The sequence below is a fragment of the Hipposideros armiger genome, unplaced genomic scaffold, assembly GCF_001890085.2.
Source record: "Hipposideros armiger isolate ML-2016 unplaced genomic scaffold, ASM189008v1 scaffold_783, whole genome shotgun sequence".
In the NCBI taxonomy this organism is placed as follows: Eukaryota; Metazoa; Chordata; class Mammalia; order Chiroptera; family Hipposideridae; genus Hipposideros; species Hipposideros armiger.
Genome location: NW_017732133.1, coordinates 357,526 through 380,000, shown reverse-complemented (window position 1 = coordinate 380,000; position 22,475 = coordinate 357,526).

Genomic DNA, 22,475 nt, shown 5'->3' with positions numbered 1-22,475 from the left:
TAATTGATACAACAGAAACACAAGGCCAATGAGAGACTACTATGAATAATTATACACCAATAAATTAGATAACTTACAAGAAATGGATAAATTCTTAGAAACATACAACCTCCCAAGACTAAATTATTATTCAACATCAGCTTCAGAAATACAATGCGGTGGTCAGGCCTCTACATCGACTATGAAGTGGACTCCCCAACAGGACATGGGTCCATCTGGTCCCCTAAGAAATATTTACAACATTATTGATTATATTCCTCGGACTGTCTTTTTCTATCCCTGAGGTCATATTGCAATTACCAATTTGTATTGTCTCATCCCTTCCCCTCTCCTTCATCCCCACCCCCTCCCAACTAACAACCCTCAGTTCTTCCTCTGTGTCTCTGAGACTATCTCCATCCGCTTCTCCCATCCATTCCGTTCCTTAGAATCCACGTATAAGTGAGATCATATGATATTTGTCTTGCTCTGACTGACTTATTTCACTTAGCATAATGTTCTCTAGTTCCATCCATATTGTTGCAAAGGGTACTATTTCCTTCTTCTTTATAGCTGAATCATACTCCATTGTGTAAATGTACCAAAATAATTATATATACATATAGTCTCGGTACATGGAGTAGAGAGTGGGAACGGATTCAATGGAATTGTAATAGATAAGCATGATATCGGGGGTGGGAGAGCAATAGATGGGGGGAGGGGGGTTGTTACTTTGTGAGGGTGAAAAGGGTAACTATTGCATTGTTCTGTACACCTGAAACTAACAATAAAAAAAAAGAAAATTTGAACAGACCAATAACAAGTGAGGCAATTGAAAGTTATCAAAAACTTCCCAACATAGAATAAGATGTGTTCATTGGTGAATTCTACCAAACATTTAAAGAAAAATTAACACCAATCCTTCTCAAACTCTTCCCAAAAAATTGAAGAGGAGAGAACACTCCCAAACTCATTTTATAAGGCCAAAATTACCCTGATGTCAAAGCCAGTTAAGGATGTCACAAGAAAAGAAAACTACAGGCTAATATTCCTGGTGAACATATTAATAGATGCAAAAATCCTTAATAAAATACTATCACACTAAATTCAATAGTACATTAAAAGATTTATATACCATGATCAAGTGAGATTTATCCCCAGGATGCAAGAATGGTTCAACACATGAAAATCAATAAATGTCATACACCACATTAATAAAATGAAAGAAAAAAATCATATGATCATCTCAATACATGCAGAAAAAGCATTTGACAAAATTTATTATCATTTCACTATAAAAACTCTCAACATTGTGGTTTGTATTTGCATTTCTCTGATGATTAGTGATGTTGAGCATCTTTTCATGTCTATTGGTCATCTGAATGTCCTCTTTGGAGAAATGTCTATTCATGTCCTCTGTCCATTTTTTAATTGGATTGTTTGTTTTTTTGTTGTTGAGTTTTATGAGTTCCTTATATATTTTGTATATTAGTTCCTTATCACAGGTGTTGTTTGCAAATATCTTCTTCCCATTCAGTTGGTTTCCTCTTTATTTTGCCAATGGTTTGTTTTGCTGTGCAAAAGTTTTTAGTTTGATATAGTCCCATTCATTTATTTTAGCTTTTACTTCCCTTGCCTTTAAGGTCAAATTCATAAAATCCTTTTTGAACTGAAGGTCCATAAGTTTAGTGCCTATGTTTTCTTCTATGAAGTTTGTTTATGAGATATCACCTCTCACCAGTTAGAATGGCTATCATCAACAAGACAAATAATAACAAATGTTGAAGAGGCTATGAAGAAAAAGGAACCCTCATACACTGTTGGTGGGAATGCAGATTGGTGTAGCTGCTATGGAAGGCAGTGTGGAGGTTCCTTAAAAAATTAAGAATAGAATTACCATATGTCCCAGCAATCCCTCTCCTGAGTATTTACCCAAAACATTTGAAAACATTTGTCTGTAAAGATATATGTGCTCTGATGTTCATTACAGCTTTATTTATTGTGGCCAAGACATGGAAATAAAGTGGTGTCCTTTGATAGATGATTGGATAATGAAGATGTGTTATTTATACACAATGGAATACTATTCTGCTATAATAAAAGATGAAATAGTGCCATTTGCAACAACATGGATGGATCTTGAGATTATTATGCTAAGCAAGATAAGTCAGGCAGAAAAAGTCGAGAACCATTATGATTTCACAGATACGTGGGATATAAAATTGAAAGCAACAGTGGAACAAGACTAACAAAGAAGCAAAAACTCATAGACATAGACAATAGTTTAGGTGTTACCAGAGTGTAAGAGGGGAAGGGGGGGGTAGTAGATAAGGGTAAATGGGGTCAAATATATGATGATGGAAGGAGAACTGACTCTGGGTGGCAAACACACAGCATGTTATACAGATGATGTATTACAGAATTGTACACTTGAAACCTATGTAACTTTACTAACCATTGTCACCCCAATACACTTTAATTTAAAAAAAAACTCTCAACAAATTGGGTATAGAAGGAATGTACCCGAATATGACAAAGGCCACATATGACAAATCCACAGTAAACATCACACTCAATGGTGAAAGATTGAAAGTTTTGTTGCTATAATCAGGAACAAGACAAGAAGCTCACTTTCACCACTCCTTTTGAAGTCCTGGTCAGAACAATTAGGTAAAAAAAAGGAATAAAAGGTATCAAAATTGGAAAGGAAGAAGTAAATCTGTCTCTGTTTACAGATCATAGGATTTTATATATGGAAAACCCTAAAGACTCCACCAAAACTGTTACAACTAATAAATGAATTCAGTAAAGTTGCAGGATATAAAATCAACATACAAAAATTAGTTGTGTTTCTATATACTAATAATGAACTATCTGAAAAAGAGATAAAAGAAACAATTTCATTTACAATACAATAAAAAAATACTTAGGAATAAATTTAAGCAAGGAGATTATGATCTGTATGCTAACAATTACAAGACATTGATGAAAGAAATCGAAGAAGACAGAAATAAATGCAAAGATATCCTGTGTTCATGGATCAGAAGAATTAATATTGTTAAAATGTCCATGTTACCCAAAGCCATCTATAGATTCAATGCAATTCCTATCAAGATTTCAATATGTTTCACAAAAATAGAGAAAAAATTTTTTTTAATTTGTTTGGAACAACAAAAATCCCACAATAACCAAAGCAATCCAGAGAAAGAACAAAGTTTGAGGCATCACAATTTCTGATTTCAAACTTTATTACAAAGCTATAGTAATCAAATCAGTATGGTACTGGCATAAAAACAGACACATATATCAATGGAATAGAATCTAGGGCCCCAAAACAAACCCACACATATACAGTCAACTAATATATGACAGAGGAGTTGACAAGACTCAGTGGGGAAAAATGATAGTTTCTTCAATAAGTGGTGATGGGGAAAATGGATAAGCACATGCACAAAAATGAAACTGCAACTCTATCTTACACTACTCACAAAAATTAACTTGAAATACATTGAATATTTAAATGTAAGACCCCCAAACTACAAAGCAACTAGAAAAACTAAAAGGAAAAAGCTCCTTGAGATTGACCTTTGCAAAGATTTTTTGCTATAACACTAAAAGTGAAAGAAACAAAAGGAAAAAATAACAATTAATACTACATCAAGCTAAAAATCTGTACCTCAAAAACAACAATCATTGAAATAAAAAGGCAACCTACAGAGTAAGAGAAAATATTTGCAAATTATCTATCTGATAAGGAGTTAATATGCAAAATATATAAAGAACTCATACAACTCAATATATATATATATATATATATATATATATATATATATAAAACCAATCTGATTAAAAATTGACAAAGAACTTGAACAGACATTTTCCAAAAGAAAATATGCAAATGATGAACATTGAAAAGATGCCTAACATCACTAGTCATCAGGAAAATGCAAATGAAAACCACAATGAGAATCACCTCACACCATTAGAATGGCAATTATCAAAAAGCCGCAAGACAAGTGCTGGTGAGGCTACAGAGAAAATTAATGTTGGTGGGTATGTAAACTGTTATAGATACCATGGAAAACAGTATGAAGTTTCCTCAAAATATTAAAAAATAAAATTACTATATGATTCAGCAATCCAACTTCTGGGTATATATTTGAAGGAAATTAAAACACTATTTTGAAGACATAGCTGCAATCCCATGTTTATTGCAACATTGTTTACAATAGCCTAGACTGGGAAACAACCTAAGTGTCCATCAACAGATGAATGGATGGGTCTATGTAAATGGTAATTGGCCTTAATGTTCTCTGGGCATTTTGTGGAGTGGCCACAGGCTTGACACTGGTGCAAGAACTGAATTTGCATTGACCTTGTGAACACCATCCATCACACTCAAGTGACTCCCTGGAACCCGGCTACTCGCAGCTCCTCCTGCCAGGGCACTCTTAATGCCTGGGCAGCCAGCTCCACCTTGAAAATTGTGGGAGGCTTTTCCAGCAGCAGACGGCCCATGGTGGCTCTTCTGTCACCTGAGACACTTTCAGTGGTGAGCAGTCAGCTCCAACTAGTGCTGAAGCCTTTCTTAGACAGCTCTCAGGGATCTGTGGGCCTGAGGCAAGCAGCAGCTGGCCTCAGTGTTCTCTGGGCCTTTTGCAAAGTGGCCACAGGCTTGGCACTGGCCCAAGAACTGAATGTGCTTTAACCTTGAGAACACCACCTGCCTCACTCCAGTGATTCCCTGGGACCTCCAGCCCAACTGGAGACAATGTCAGCACAGGGCCAACCAGCCTGACCCTGCACAGCTAATGAGGCTGTTTCAGTGGTTGAGCCTTATGGGCAGTTAGCAGGTGGCAACAAGCCTAGGAATTCCCTGGACCTTTTGCTAAGCTGCCAAAGGCCCCACAATGGTGGCAACCAGCCTTGGTTCACAGCATGGCCACATGTCTCCAGGTCCAGCAAAGTCAATAACCAACCACATATAGCTTTGTAGCTCCTATGAGGTAGCCCCGGGCCTGTCACAGGCAATGGCTAATCTTGGCCTGCATAGGATCCCCTCCCAAGAGGCACCATAAACAACACACCCAGAGGCTGGCTTCAGACCAAAACAAAGCACCACCTGATTAGCCCCACAAGTGGCACAACCAAAGGGTAATCTCAACAGACACAAGAGCCCGCTGGGACAAATTCCTGACTGAGGGGTCAACTCCCACATAGCAGTTCATATGCTGTAGGTGTAGGCAATCCTAACACCCAGTCAGCCTGGTAGTCAATCCCACCCACTGATGTGCCAAAAACAATCAAGGCTCAACTGCAACAGGAGGACACACTCAACCCACACAAGGGACACTCCTGGAGTGTCAAGTAATCAGGAATACTGCACCACTGGGCCATACAGGACACCTACCACATAAGGTCACCAGGCAAATACTGAGAGATGTAAGAGATCTACCTAATACATAGAAATGAATACAAAGGAGCAGGCAAAATGAGGAAACATGTCCCAAATAAAAGAAAACTCCAGAAAAGGAAATAAGCGAAATGGAGCCAACCAATCTATCAGAGACATAGTTCAAAACACTGGCTATAAGAATGCTTAAGGAACTCAGTGAGAACTTCAACAAAGAGAAAGTAAGCATACAGAAGGACATAGAAACCATAAAAAAAGAACCAGTCACAAATAAAGAATACAATAACTGAAATGAAGAACACACTAGAAGTAATCAACAGCAGATTAGATCAAGCAGAAAATCACATCAGTGATTTGGAAGACAAGGTAGCAGAAATCACCCAACTGGAACAACAAAAATAAAAATAAAATAAAATGACAATAGTTTAAGGAACTTCTGGGACAACATCAAGCATAACAACATTCACATCATAAGAGTACCAGAAGAAGAAGAGAGGAAACAAAAGATCGAGAACCTATTTGAAGAAATAATGACTGTAAACTTCCTTAACCTGGTGAAGAAAATAAACATACAAGGCCGCCAGGAAGTGCAGAGAGTCCCAAACAAGATAAATCCAAGAGGCCCACACCAAGACATATCATAATTAAAATGGCAAAGGTTAAAGACAAAGAAAGAATCCTAAAAGCAGCAGGAGAAAGACAATTAGTTACCTACAAGGGAGCTCCCATAAGACTCAAGCTCATTTCTCAACAGAAACTTTGCAGGCCAGAAGGGGTGTGCGCAAAATATTCAAAGAGGTAAAAAACTAGGACCTATAACCAAGACTACTCTACCCAGCAATGCTATCATTTAAAATCAAAGAAGAGATAAGAGCTTTCCAGAAAAAAAAAAACCTAAAGGAATTCATTACCACCAAGCCAGTATTACAAGAAATGTTAAAGGGATTTTTTTTAATGAAGAAGAAGGGAGAAAAAAACCCCAAAAGATCAAAAATATAAATAATAAAATGGCAACAACTATGTACCTATTAATAATCCCTTTAGTGTAAATGGATTAAATGCTCCAATCAAAAGACATAGGGAAACTTCATGGATAAGAAAAGAAGACCCATACATATGCTGTCTACAGGAGACCCACCTCAGATTGAAAGATACATATAGCTTGAAAGTAAAAGGATGGAAAAAGATATTTCATGCAAATAAAATTGAAAAAAAAGAGCTTGGATAGCAATACTTATTTATATCAGGCAAAATAGACTTTAAAATGAAGACTATAATAAGAGACAAAGGAATACATCACATAAAGAAAAGGGATCAATCCAACAAGAGGATATAACCTTAATAAATATCTCTGCACCCAACATAGAAGCACCTAAATATACAAAGCAAATATTGACCAACATAAAGGAAGAGATTAACAGTAATACAATCATAGTAGGGGATTTTAACACTCCATTGACACCAATGGACATATCTTCCAGATAGAAAATCAACAAGGAAACAGTGGCCTTAAATGACATACTGGACTAGATGGACTTAAGTGATATTTTTAGATCATTCCATCCCAAAGTACCAGAATATACATTCTTTTCAAGTGCACATGGAACATTCTCTGGGATACACCACATGTTAGTCCACAAAACAAGTATCAATAAATTCAGGAAGATTGAAATCATATTAAGCACCCTCCCTGACCATTATAGAATGAAACTACAAATCAAGTACAAAAAAAAAATCCTAAAAGTCACAAATACATGGAGGCTAAATAACATGCCACTAAGCAATGAATGGGTTAACAGTGAGATCAAGGGAAAAAATCAAAAGATACCTTGAGATAAATGAAAATGATAATACAATGACCTAAAATCTATGGGACACAGCAAAAGCAGTTTTAAGAGGGAAATTCATAACAATACAGGCCTACCTCAAGAAACAAGAAAAATCTCAAATAAACAATCTAACTTCACATTTAAAGGCACTAGAAAAAGGACTGTAAGCAAAGCCCAATGTGAGCAGAAGGAAGGAAATAATAAAGATAGGAGCAGAAATGATGTAAATAGAGTCTGAAAAACCAATACAAAAGAGCAATGAAACCAAGAGCTGGTTCTTTGCAAAATAGCAAAATTGATAAACCTTTATAACCAGACTTATCAAGAAAAAAATAGAGGACACAAATAAATAAAATCAGAAATGAAAGGGAAAAGTGACAACAGACACCACAGAAATACAACAAATTATAAGAAAATACTACAAGCAACTATTTGTTATACACTAACAAATTGGACAATCTGGAAGAAGTTGATAAATTCCTAGAAGCAGGGCCGGTCGAGTGGCGCATTGTTTAAGAGCTGGCTTGGGATGCCAGAGAGCCCCGGTTCAGATCCCTCATATGTGACACTGCCCTCTACAGCTAAGATGCTGAACAACAGCTCAACCTGGAGCTGGGCTGCCATGAGTCGCCGGCGACGGTGGGAGCTGCAGTGGGTTGCCACAGGCTACTGTGTATAGCCAGCAGCCAGCATGAGCGGCCAGCAGCCGCAGTAAGCGGCCATCCAGAAGCCGGCGACTGATCTGTCTCGCCCGGGAAGAGTGCAGTAATGGTGCCAACTTGGGCCAGTGAAGCAACGTCTTCCACAACTAGACTGAAGAACAAAAGGACAGCAACTTGTCTGTTCCCCTTCCCCCAATTCCCCAGTGCTGTTCCCATCCCCCAATTCCCCAATAAAAATCTTAAAAAAAAAATTCCTAGAAGCATACAATCTTCCAAGTCTGAGTTAAGAAAAAAACAGAAAATCTGAACCAACTCATTAGTACTAATGAAATTGAATCAGTAATAAAAAACTACCAATAAACAGAAATCCTGGACCAGATGGCTTCACAGGTAAATGTTACCAAACATTCAAAGAATTAATACCCATTCTACTCAAACTATTCCAAAAAATTCAGGAGGAGGGAAAGCTCCCAAGCTCATTCTATGAGGCTACCATTACACTAATTCCAAAACCAGACAACAAAAGAAAACTAGGCCGATATCCCTGATGAACATAGAGCAGAAATGTTCAACAAATTATTAGCAAACCAAATTCAGCAATACATTAAAAAGATCATACACCATGATTAAGTGGGATTTATTCCTGGGATGCAATATTGATTCAAAATCCACAAATCAATTAACATGATGTACCACATAAACAAAATGAAAGATAAAAATCATATGGTCATACACGTATCAATAGATGCAGAAAAAACATTTGACAAAATCCAGCATCTATTTATGATAAAAACTCTAAGCAAAGTGGGAATAGAGGTAACAAAATTTAACATGATAAAGGCCACATATGACAAACCCACTTCTAACATCATACTAAACGTAAAAGAAAAAAGTTAAAACATTCTCCTTAAGACCAAGAACAAGACAAGGATGTCCACTTTTATCACTTTCATTCAACATAGTATTGGAAGTCCCAGCCACAGCAACCAGACAATAAAAGGAAATAAAAGGCATTTAAATTGGAAAGGAAGAAGTAAAACTGCCATTTGTAGATGATATGATACTGTATAACTGCCATTATTTGTAGATGATATGATACTGTATATAGAAACCCCAAAGATTCCACCAAAAAATTATTAGAACTGATGATTGAATTCAGTAAAGTAGCAGGATACAAAATTAACATTCAGAAATCAGTTACATTATTATACACCTATAATGAACTGTTAAAAAGAGAAATTAAGAAAACAATCTCATTTACAATTGCATAAAAAAATAAAATAAAATATCTAAGAATAAATTTACCAAAGAGATAAAAGAACTGTACTTGGAAAATTATAAGACATTGAAGAAAAAAATTGAAGGAGCTACAAATAAATGGAAGAATATACCATGCTCATTATAGGATGAATTAACATAGTTAAAATATTTATACTAACCATAGCATTATAGATTCAATGCAATTCCTGTTAAATTACGAATGGCATTTTTCACAGAACTAGAGCAAACAATTCTAAAATTAATGGAACAATAAAAGACCCCAAATAGCTACAGCAATCTTGAGAAAGAAGAGTAAAGCTAGAGGTATCACACTACCTGATATCAAACTATACTACAAGGCTACAGTAATCAAAACAACATAGTCCTGGCATAGAAACAGACACATAGATCAGTGGAACAAAACAGAGAGCCCAGAAATAAATCCATGCCTATATGGTCATTTAATCTATGACAAAGAAAGCAGAAATTTATACTGGGGTAAAGACAGCCTATTCAATAAATGGTGCTATGGAAACTGGACAGATACATGCAGAAAAAATATAGAACAAACTGATGGTTACCAGATGGGAGGGGGATCCGGGGCTGAGTGAAAAAAGGTGAAGAGATTAAGAAGTACAAATTAGTAGTTACAAAATAGTCATGAGGATGTATACTACAGGATAGGGAATATAGTCAATAATATTGTAATAACTATGTATAGTGCCAGGTGGGTGCTAGACTTATCAGGGGAACCACTTTGTAAATTATATAAATGTCTAAACACTACATTGTACACCTGAAACTAGTATAAAGTAATACTGAATGTCAACTATAATTGAAAAATAGAAAATAATTTAAAAAAATAAATAAAAGTGTAAAGGAGGCCTGAGACCAGAAAGTTTGAGAGCCTCAGATCTAGAATACCGCAGTTTCCAGAGAGGTATATTTACTTTTTAAATAATAATGGAGAACATAAACAAACAAATCATTTCAGGTTTTATTCTAGAAATTACTAGGGGGTAAAAAAAAGAAAAAAATCTTTACTTCTAAAACAGGTGCTCTATTAGTCAGCTCTATGCTTTTGGAACAGAAGACTTTTCTGTTTCTGTTTTGTTTTGATTGCTTTTTAAAATCTGTAAATATGAAGCTGATGTCTAAATCTGAGAGAGAACATTTTATTTTCTGAAACCAGAAAGTATTAACAAACTATATCTGTCCCCTGAGGCCAAAGATGATTGATACCTTGGAAAGCTGTGGTTGTTTCTCATTAAAAAGTAAAATAAGAAAAAAAGCCAAATGGATAAAGAAAACAATATATATGAAAATAATATATATTATATATAAATAATATAAATATATATAAACAGAAATTTAAATATATATATTTCAGCCATTAAAAGAAGGAAGTCTTGTCTTTTGAAACAATGTGGATGGGGCCGGCCGAGTGGTACATTGGTTAAGAGTTGGCTTGGGACGCCAACTCTGAGCAGTAAGGCCTAAGTTCGGATCCCACATGAGGGCCAGTGATGCTGCACCCTCTACAGGTAAGATGGTGAACAACAGCTCAACCTGGAGCTGAGCTGCTGTGAGTCACTGGTGACAGCATAGGTTGCAATCTCTGCTGCAGTGGGCTGCCGTGAACTACCGTGAGTGGCTGGCAGCCACCATGAGCGGCTGTCCAATGGCCGGCAAGCGACTGCCTCACCCAGAAAGAATGCAATGATAATACCAACATGGGCCTGTGAAGTGACGTCCTCCACAGCTAGACTGAAGAACAAAAGGACAGCAACTTGTCTGTTCCCCTTCCCTGATTCCCCAACGCTGTTCCCCTCCCACAATTCCCCAATAAAATCTTTAAAAAAAGAAAGAAAAACAACGTGGATGGACTTTGAAGGCATTATACTAAATGAAATAAGACAGCATTATGGTTGCCAGGGCCTAAAGGGTGGGGTAAATGGAGAGATATTGCTCAAAGGGTACAAAGTTCCAGTTACAAAATGAGTAAGTTCTTGGGATCTAATGTACAGCATGGTGACTATAATTAACAGTATTGCATTATATACTTCAAAGTTGTTAAGAGAGTAGATGTTAAATCAGCACACACAAAACAGGTAATTGTGCGAGGGGATGAATGTGTTAACTAGCCTTATTGTGGTATCACTTTGCAATGTATGCATGTATCAAATCATCACATTGTACATCTTAAACTTGCATATGTTATATATATCAATAATAACAATAAAGCTGGGGGAAATTACAAGGAGCACAACTGGTGGATTGTATGGTAAGAAAATGTTCAACTTTCTAAGAAACTACCAAACTGTCTTCCAAAGTGGCTGTACTATTTTGCATTCCTACCAGCAATTAATGAGAATTCTTGTTGCTCTACATGTTAATCAGCATTTGGTGTTGTCAGTATTTTGGAGTTTAGCCATTCTAATAAGTGTGTAGAGGAATCTCATTTCTCAATGTGCAATTCTATAATTATGCATTATTTTGACCATCTTTTCATATGCTTACTTGCCACCTGTATACCTTCTTTGGTGAGTTGTCTGTTGGGATATTGTGCCCATTTTTTAAATACGGTTCTTTGTTTTCTTATTGCTGAGTTTTAAGGGATTTTTGTATATTTTAGATGCAAGTCTTTTATCAGATGTCTTTTTTGTTCAAATATTTTCTCCAAGTCTGTGGCTTGTCTTTTTAATTCTATAAATAGTGTCTTTCACTGATTAAAAGTTTTTAAGTTTAATGGAATCCAACTTATAAATTTTTTTTCATGGATCATGCATTTTGTGTTGTAGCTAAAGAATCTTCACCAAACTCAGTCATCTAGACTTTCTTCTATGTGATCTTCTAGAAGTTTTAGTATTTTCCATTTTTTATTTAAGTCTATGTTCTATTCTGAGTTAATGTTTGTGAGAGGTATAAGGTCTGCATTTAATTTTTTTTTGTATGTGGATGTCCAATTGTTCTAGTACCATTTGTTGAAAACTGTCTTTTCTCCATTACATTGCCTTCATTCATTTATCAAAGACCAGTTGACTATATTTGTGTCAGTCTATTTCTAGGCTTTCTATTTTGTTCCATTATCCTTTCATCAATACCATACTCTATTGATTACTGTAGCTTTATAGTATGTCTTTAAGTCAGATAGTGTCAGTCCTCTAATTTTTTCATTCATTATTGTATTGGCTATTCGAAGTCTTGCCTTTTCATACAAACTTTACAATCAGTTTGTCAGTATCCACAAAATAATTATTGGGATTTTGATAAGGATTGCATTGGATCTACAGATTAAATTGGGAAGAACTGATATTTTAATATTTCGAGTCTTCCAATCCTTGAGAATGGAATATCTTTCTATTTATTTAAAACTTCCTTGATTCTTTCATTAGAGTTTTATAGTTTTCTTCATATAAGAATATACTGTATTACTCATATAGAAATATACACATTTTAAATTGTAATAGATATGTATGATGTTGGGGGGAAGTGGGGCAGTGGATTGGGGGAGGGGAGTGGTCACTTCGAGGGGTAAAAAGTATAACTATTGCACTGTGTTGTACAGCTGAAACTAATTCTAAAAAATGCGTATTTCATAATAAAAAATAATTAAAAGAAAAAAAGAAATATACACATTTTGTTAGATTTATAGCTAAACATTTAAATTTTTATTGCTAATGTAAATGATGTTGCGCTTTTAATTTCAAATGTGATTTTTTTCATTGTTTGTATATGGAGGTGCAGTTAACTTTTAAAAGATTTTTATTAAAAATATATCTAACATACATTATATGAGTTTCAGGTGTACAACATAGTCGTTCAACATTTATATACCTAAAGAAGTGATCACCATGATAAGTCCAGCAACCTTCTGACACCATACCATCTTGTCACAATATTACTGACTATATTCCCTATGCTGTATGTTACATCCCTATAGCTTATTTGTTTTATACCTGAAAATTTTGACCACTTATTGCCTTTAACCTTCCCCCATCCTTTTTAATTTTTCAATTACAGTTGACATTCAATATTATTTATATTAATTTCAGGTGTGCAGCACAGTGGTTAGACATCTGTATAGTTTGTGATCCCCCTGACTAGTCTAGTAGTCACCAGTCACAATACATAGTTATTACCATATTATTGACTACATTCCCTATGCTTTACTCTATGTCCCCTATTACTATTTTGTAACTACCAATTTGTACTTCTTAATCCTTTCACCTTTTTCATCCACACCCCTACCTGCAGTCCCATCTGGCAACCATCAAAATTTTCTCTGTATCTATGAGTTTGCTTCTGTTTTGTTTATTTTTATTTTATTTTTGTCGTTGTTCTTTAGATTCCTCATATAAGCAAAATCATATTGTGTCTGTATTTCTCTGTCTGACATACTTCACTCAGCACAGTACCACTACAGATGGCAAGAACACATTCTCTTCCATGGCCGAGCAATATTCCATTGTATATATTCACTACCTCCTTTTTATCCATTCTTGTATTGACAGACACCCAGGCTACCTCCACATCTTGGTTATTATAAATAATGCTGCAATGAACACATGGATGCACACTTCCCTTCAAAGTGGCTTTTTGGGTTTCTTCAGCTAAATTGAAATGGTATTACTGGGTCTTTCTTTGTCTCTTGTTAGAGTCTTTGTTTTAAAGTCTATTTTGTCTGGTATAAGTATTGCTACCCCAGCTTTTTTGTTTGTTTGTTTGATTCCATTTTCATGAAATAACTTTTCCATCCCTTTACTTTCAGTCTGTGTGAGTCTCTTGTAGACAGCATATGTAAGGTTTTTTTTTTCTTATCCATTCAGCCATCCTATGTTTTTGATTGGAGAATTTAATCAATTTACATTGAAAGTAATTGTTGATAGATATGTAGTTATTGCCACTTTATCATTCATATTTTTTTATCTTTTCTTTCCTTCTTAAAGAAGTCTCTCTAACATTCCTTATAATACTGGTTTGGTGGTGGTGAACTCCTTTAGCTTTTTCTTGTCTGGTAAGCTCTTTCTCTCTCCTTTGATTTTAAATGATAGCCTTGCTGGGTAGAGTAATCTTGGTTTTAGGTCCTAGCTTTTTACCACTTTGAATATTGTGTGCTAATGCCTCTGGCCTACAGAGTTTCTGTTGAGAAATGAGATGACAGCCTTATGCGAGTTCCCTTGTAGGTAACTAACTGCTTTTCTCTTGCTGCTTTTAGGTTCTCTCTTTGTCTTTAACCTTTGCCATTTTAATTATAATGTGTCTTGGTGTGGGCTCGTTTGGGTGCATCTTTTTGGGCACTCTCTGTGCTTTCTGGACTTGTATGTCTATTTCCTAGTTTTCTGTCATTATTTCTTCAAATAGATTCTTGATCCCTTGCTCTCTCTCTTCTCCTATGATGTGGATGTTGTTATGCTTCATGTTGTCCCAGAGGTCTCTTAAACTATCCTCATATTTTTGGATTCTTTTTTCTTTATGCTGCTCCAATTGCTACATTGTCTTCCAAATTATTGATTTGATCTTCTGCTTCATCTAGTCTGCTAGTGATTCCTTCTAATGCATTCTTCATTTCAGTTATTGTATTTGTCACTTCTGACTGGTTCTTTTTAATGGTTTCCATGGGTTTCTTTTTATGCTTGTTATTTATTTTTGAAGTTCTCACTAAATTCTTTGAGTATCCTTATAACATTTGTTTTAAACTCTATATCTGGTAGGTTGCTTGCCTCTATTTCGTTTAGTTCTTTTCCTGGAATTTTCTCCTGTTCTTTCATATGGGACTTTTTTTTGGTTTCATTTTCTTATTTTGGCTGCCTCTCTGTGTTTGTTTCTATGTATTAGGTAGATATGTTATGTCTCTCAGTATTGGCCAGGTGACCTTATGTAGTAAGTGTCCTGTGGGGCTGAGTGACACAGACTCCCTGGTCACCTGAGCCAGGTGCTCTAGCAGTGTCCCTTGTGTGGGTTTGTGTGCCTTCTTGTGATAGTTGAGCCTTGATTTCTGTTGGCATATCAGTGGGTGGTATTGACCCTCAGGCTGACTGGCTGTAGGATATGGCCACGTCCACAGCTGTGCAGGAGGAGGGGGAGGGCTTAGCATGATTTGCCCCAGTGGGCTCTGGTGTCTGTTGAGATTGTCCTTTGGGTGTGCCACTTGTGGGGTTAATTTGGTGGTGCTTTGCTGTGGCCTGAATCCAAACTCCAAGTATGTTGGTTCTGGGGCCTCTTGGGAGGGGCTACTATCCAGGTCCAGGTCAGCCACTGCCTATGGCTGGCCAGGGACGACCTGGTAGGAGCTACAAAGTGATCCATAGTTGGTCACTGGCTGTGATGGACCTGGAGGCACATGGTGGAGACCACACTGAGGACGGAGGATGGTTGTCACCAGTACCCGGTCTGGGGTAGCTCCACTAAAAGCCAGGACACTCTGAGGACTGCTGCCACCTGCAGGTAAGCCTCCTGAAGTATGGAGCTGGGTGTGGGTGGTGAGGTCTCAGTGAGTCACCTGGGTGGAGCAAGCAGAGTTCACCAGACCAATTCAAATTCAGATTTGGCCATGGACATGGGGGAAGAGCTCAACACAGAAGAGATGGCGCCTGCCTGCCAGCTGCATGATCAGAGGGCCCACACAGGGAAAATGGTGACTGTCCTTGTCCCCACTTCTGAGCTACACAACTCAGTGTCTCCCCATACGTCTCTGATGCCCCCTGAGTCACCGTCCCTTCACCAGAACCCAGGGTGAGTACCTGTGTGGGCCCTTTAAGAAGACATCTGGGGGGCCTGCCAAGTGGCGCATTGGTTAAGAACTGGCTTGGGATGCCAGAGGGCCCTGGTTCGGATCCCACATATGAGGGCCAGTGACACTGCCCTCTGCAACTAAGAAGGTGAATGGCAGCTTGACCTGGGGCTGGGTTGCCGTGGGTCACCGGCAATAGCATAGGCTGCAGTCCCCTGCTGCAGTGGGCTGCCATAAGCTACCGTGTGGAGCCGGCAGCCAGCGTGAGCAGCCAGCAGCCACCATGATTGGCTGTCCAGAGGGCGGCGACTGATCTGCCTTGCCCAGGAAGAGCGCAATGATGGTGCCAGCTTGTGCCAGTGAAGCAACATCCTCCACAACTAGACCGAAGAACAAAAGGACAGCAACTTGTCTGTTCCCCTTCCTCTGATTCCCCAATAAAATCTTAAAAAAAAAAAAAAAGAAGAAGACATCTGGGTTTCCTGCAGCCTTCCATCCCACCCGGATGGACAGAATCTTCACAGCTTTTCACACCCAGATGTTGTGGGGGCTCCTCTCCCTGGCAATAGTACTCTGGGTTAGGGAGCCTGGTGTGGGGCTGGTGTTCCTCACTCCTCTGTGGGGAACCTCTGAGGCTGAGATATCGCTCCCAATTTTTAACCACCCCAAGTAGGTGTGGGACCAGCCTGTTTCATGTCTCCACCCCTCCTACCAGTCTGGGTGTGGCTTTTTTATATCCTTAGTTATAAAACCTCTGTTCTGCTAGACTTCAGATGGTTCTCCAGATTGATTGTTCTATAATTTAGTTGTAATTTTGATGTGTTCATGAGATAAGGCAAGAACAGCATTTATCTACTCCACCATCTGCAATTGATTTTTATATGTTAACTATGTATCCTAAAACCTTTGAATACAAAGATCTGCTTATTGGATCCAGTAGTATTTTTGTTCATTCTTTGGAATTTTTTACATAGAAAATCATGTTATCTATGAACAAAGACAGCTATAGTTATTCCTTCTCAATCTGTATGTCCTTTTTTTCTTTCTTTTCATGTCTTACTGCATTAGCTAAGACTTCAGTATGATGGATTAATGAGAGGGGAAATCCTTCCTTGTTCCTGATCTTATAGGAAAAGAATCTAGTTTCTCACTATTAGGTATAATGTTAGCAGAGGTGTTATTAAGATGTCCTTTAACAAGTTGAGAAAGTTATACTCTATTCCCAATATGCTGAGAGTTTTTGTCATAAGTGGGCATTTGGTTTTATCAAATGACTTTTCTGCATCTATTGATACAATCATATGATTTTTATTGTTTAACCTGTTCATGTGATGGATTACATTAATTAATTTTCAAATGTTGAACCAATCTACCATTCCTGGAATAAAACCTATTTTGTCATGGTGTATGATTCTTTGTATACATTGTTGGATTTAATTTGTTAATTTTTTTGAAGATTTTTGCATCAATATTTGTGAGACATATTGGTTTGTAGTTTTCCTTTCTTGTAATATCTTTGTTTGGTTTGGGTACTAGTGGCCTGATAAAATGAGTTAGGAAATGTTCCCTTGGTTTCTATTTTCTGGAATAGATTGTAGAGAATTGGAATTATTTATCCTTTAAATGTTTAACACCATTCACCAGAAAATACATCTGGACCTGGTGCTTCCTGTTTGGGAGGTTATTAAGTATTGATTCAATTTATTTAATTGATTATCTATTTCTCCTTGTGTGAGTTTTAGTAGATTGTGCATTTCAAGGACTAGATCTCTTTCATCTAAATTATCAAATTTGTGGGCATAGAAATGTGTGTAGTAGTCCTTCATTATCACTTTAATGTCTATGGGATCAGTAGTGGTGGCCCCTCTTTCATTTCTGACATTAGTAATTTGTATCTTTTCTCTTTTTTTCTTTATTAGCCTGGCTAAAGGTTTACCTATTTTATTAGTCTAAAGAAAAACCAGAACAGCTTTTGGTTTTGTTGACTTTTCTCTATTGTTTTCTTTTTTTCAGTTTCACTGATTCCTGCAGATATTTATTATTCTTTTCTTCTGCTAACTTTGGATTTAATTTGCTTTTCTTTTTCTGGTGTTCGAAAGTGGAAGTTTAGATTCTTGATTTTAGATCTTTCTTCTTTTTTAATATATGCATTTAATGCTATAAATTTACCTTTAGCATTCCACAGATTTTGATAGTTTGTTTTCATTTTTATTTAGTCTAATATATTTAAATTTTTCTCTTGAGACTTCTTTGACCATGAGTTATTTAAAAATGTATTGCTTAATCTCCAAATACTTATAAACATTTTTAGCTTTGTTTTTGTCATTGATTTACTTTGTATGATTTCTACTCTTTTAAATATGTAGAGGTGTGTATTATGGCCCAGGATATTTTGTACTTTGATTTATGTGAGTTTAAGAAGAATGAGTATTCTGCTGTAGTTGGATGAAATAGTCAATAGATGCTAATTATATCCAGTTGATTGATGGTGCTATTCTGTTCAGGTATATCCTTACTGATTTTCTGTCTCTTGAAGTTGTGAATTACTAACAGAGGAGTAAATGTGTTGAGTTCTCTAAATATAATATTGGAATTTTCTATTTCTCCTTGAAGTTCTATCACTTTTGCTTCACATGTTTTGATGCTTTATTTTAAAGTGCAAACACTGTAAGGATTATTACATCTTCTTGAAGAATTGACCCTTTCATCTATGTAGTGTCCCTCTTTATCCCTGATGATTTTTTTTTGTTCTGAAATCTGCTTTTTCTTAAATCAATATAAATAGTCCAGTTTTCAAAATTAGTACTAGTATGGTATATCCTTCTCCTTCCCTTTACTTTTCTGTATCTGTATTGCTAGATCTGTACCTTTATATTTCAAGTGGGTTTCTCATAGAATACATATAATTGGGTCTCATTTTTTAAAATCTACTCTGACAGTTTCTATCTTTTAATTGTTGCATCTAGACCATTCACATTTAAAATGATTATTTATATAGTTGGATTAATAACTACCATATTTTGTAACTGTTTTCTATTCATTGTCATTGTTTCCCCCCCCCTCTTTTTCTGCCTTCTCTGGTTGTAACTGAGCATTTTATATGATTCCGTTCTCTCTCCTTTCTTAGTATATTAATTATAGTTCTTTTGAAATAAAATTTACTGGTTTCTCTAAGTTTACAATACATATTTACAATTAAATTAAACTCACCTTCAAATAACACTATACTGCTTCATAGGTAGTATAGGTACCTTATAAGAGAGTATTCCCAATTTCACCCCTTCTCCATACCTTATAAAATTGCTGTCATTCATTTTACTTATCTATAGGGTATACTCATCTAATTGTTGCTATTATTATTTTGAACAAACTTTCATGTTTTATATCTATTAAGAATAAGGAAAAAACATTTTATTTTACCTTCATTTACTTCTTCTCTAACATTGTTCCTTTTTAAATGTAGGTCCAGGTTTATAAACTATATCAGTTTTATTCTCACTGAAGAACTTTTAAGATATTTCTTGTAAAGCAGAACTACTGGCAATAAATTCCCTTAATATTTGCTTGAGAAATTTTTTATTGTTTTTACTTTTGAATAATAATTTTACTGGATAGAGAATTTTATGTGTGTTTTTCCCCCAATATTTTATATACTTCACCTCACTCTCTTCTTCCTTGCATGGTTTTTGAAGAGAAGCCTAGTGTAATTCTTATCATTGTTCCTCTACAGATAATGTAGATGGCTTTCTTCATAGCTTCCTTCAGTATTTACTCTTTGTCATTTATTTTCTGTAGTTTGAATCAAATATGTCTAGCTGTAGATTTTGTGATATTTATCCTGCCTAGTATTCTCTAGCTTCCTGGATATGTGATACGGTATCTGCCATTAATTTTGGAATATTCTCAGCTAATTATTACTTTGAATATTTCTTCTGTTCCTTTTTCTTTCTTCCTCTTCTGCTATTCCTATTATGCATATGTTACAGGATTTTGTTTGTTTGTTTGTTTTTGTAATTGTTCCACAGTTTTTTCTTCCATTTCTTTATTCTTTTTTATTTTCAGTTTTGGATACTTTTATTTACATATAAAAATCACTCAGTGATTTTTTTTCCTCAGCCATGTCCAGTCTACTAATGAACCCATCAAAGGCATTTTTCATTTTTTTACAGTGTTTTTTACTTCTAGAATTTCTTTTGATTTTTTCTTAGAGGTTCCCCCCCCTTCTGCTTCCATTACCCATCTGTCCTTGCATGTTATCCACTTTTTCCATTAAAGGCTTTAACCAGGTAATCATATTTATTTTAAATTCTTGGTCTAATAATTCTAAAAATCTCTGCCATATCTGAGTCTGGTTATGATGTCTGTTTTCTCTTCTTACTCTGGTTTTTTTTTTGTCTTTTAGTATTCTTTGTAATATTTTTATTGAAAACTGAACATTATGTTTCAGGCAAAGGGAACTGAGATAAATAAGCTTTTAGTGTGAGGTTTTAGGTTTATCTGCCTAAAAATTGGGCTGTGTTTACTGTTTGTTCTAGATGTAAGTGTCAGAGGCTCAAATTTCCTCTAGTGTCCTTGTTTTGTCTTCCCCATTGTTTTTGGGTTTTCCTAGAGCAGCGGTTCTCAACCTGTGGGTCGTGACCCCTTTGGGGGTCGAACGACCCTTTCACAGGGGTTGCCTAAGACCATTGGAAAACAAAAAGATATTTACAGTATGGATTCATAACAATAGCAAAATTAGTTATAGAGTAGCAATGAAAATAATTGTATGGTTGGGGGTCACCACAACATGAGGAACTGTATTAAGGGTCATGGCGTTAGGAAGGTTGAGAACCGCTGCCCTAGAGACTGACTTCTTAAGTAGGTCTGAGTCTTGTAGTTCTTTCAGTTACAATTCAATTATATACAGGAAGTCTATTGACTAGTGATAAGGTGTGGGGGGAGGGGAGCATTCTATAGTCCTTTGATAGGCATCAGTCCTTTAGTGAGTCCATGTCCCCAGGCTGTGACCCAAGGGCTGTGATTAGGGCTTCTCAGTTTCACCCCTTTAGGTGAGACAGGAAACCTAAAATGGGCTGGAATTGGGTATTTCCATTCCCTCAAGTCCTGGGGCTCTGGAAAAGCTCAAATTGGCTAGGTTCTGGTAAAATAGTTTTCTCTAAGGGAAAGCCTTTGTTAGGGAAAACAGAATGCTCTGGATTACATTTCCCCTTTCCCCACTGGAAGTAGGAAGGTATTTTTCTTCAATCTGCATCTTGAGAACCTAGTAGTACTCCTGGAAATAGAATTCATGAAAGTGGGGCTCCCCTTACATCTGGCCTTCTGGAGTGTTTACCTCTCAAGTTAGTGCATGCTCAGCCTATAGCAATTAGTCACTTACCCCAAGTGTTCCTACCAGTTTCTGACTCCAGCAGTGGCTTCAACTCATGGTAAGCTGTGATTCTGTGTATCTGCCTCAGACTCCAGTTTTCAGGGCAGCCATTTCCCCCGTGACCACTGATCTCCATCTCCAGAGTTTCACCTTTTCCAGAATGTTGGAATCATACAGTAAGTTATCTTTTAAGATTAGCTTCTTTCACTTAGCATTTTGCATTTACATCTCCTTCCTGTCTTTTTGTGGCTTGATTGATTATTTTCTACCACTTTAGAGCTGATTAATATTCCATTTTATGGATATACTACACTTTGTTTATCCATTCACCTATTGAAAGATATCTTGGTTGCTTCCAGTTTGGGGCAGTTATGAATAAAGCTACTATAAATATTGCTGTGCAGGATTTGGTGTGAAAGTAACTTTTTAACTAATTTGAGTAAATACATAATGGTGTGATTGCTGGATTGTATGGTAAGAGTATGTTTAATTTTTTAAGAAACTGCCAAACTGACTTCTAAAGTGGCTGTGCCTTTTTGCATTATCACCAGCAATGAATGAGAGTTCCTATTGTTTCACATCCTTGCCAGCATTTGATGTCTTTGCCTTCATTTTCAACAATATTTTTGCTGGGTATAGAATTCTAGGTTAACATTTTTTTCTTTCAGTATTTTAAAATGTTTCTCTATTATTTTATGGCTTGCATAGATTCTGACAAAAAGTCTGCTGTTCTTCTTAGTTATGTCCTGTGTGCAATGTTTCTTTTTCTCTTACGATTTTCCCTTTATAATCATTTTTCAAAAATAAGATTATAATATGTAAAGATATATTTTGAAATTAGAGCTAACAGGTCATTGGCGATGGACCAGATGTGGGAAGTCAAGAAAGAAAAGCATCAAAGATGTTGTCAAGAGTTTGAGTTTGAGCAACTGGAACGATGGAGAGCAATTTGCTGAGAAGAAGACAGCTGGTGCAGGCCATGGGGAACCACAGTTTAGTTAATTCAGAGATGAAAAAAATGTTGTCCTTTGGGTTGTCTCTGAAGCAGAGCCGAGGACAAGGATTATGATGCAAGTAGTTGAGAGGTGATCCTAGGCAGCACCAAAAGGGGACAGGGACATGAGGGAGGGAAGAAAAGGCAGACAAACAGAGGGCATGTTGTCATGAAAATTACCATTATAGGCAACTGGAGTTTACTCCTACTGGAATATTCTGGGAGCCAATATAAAAC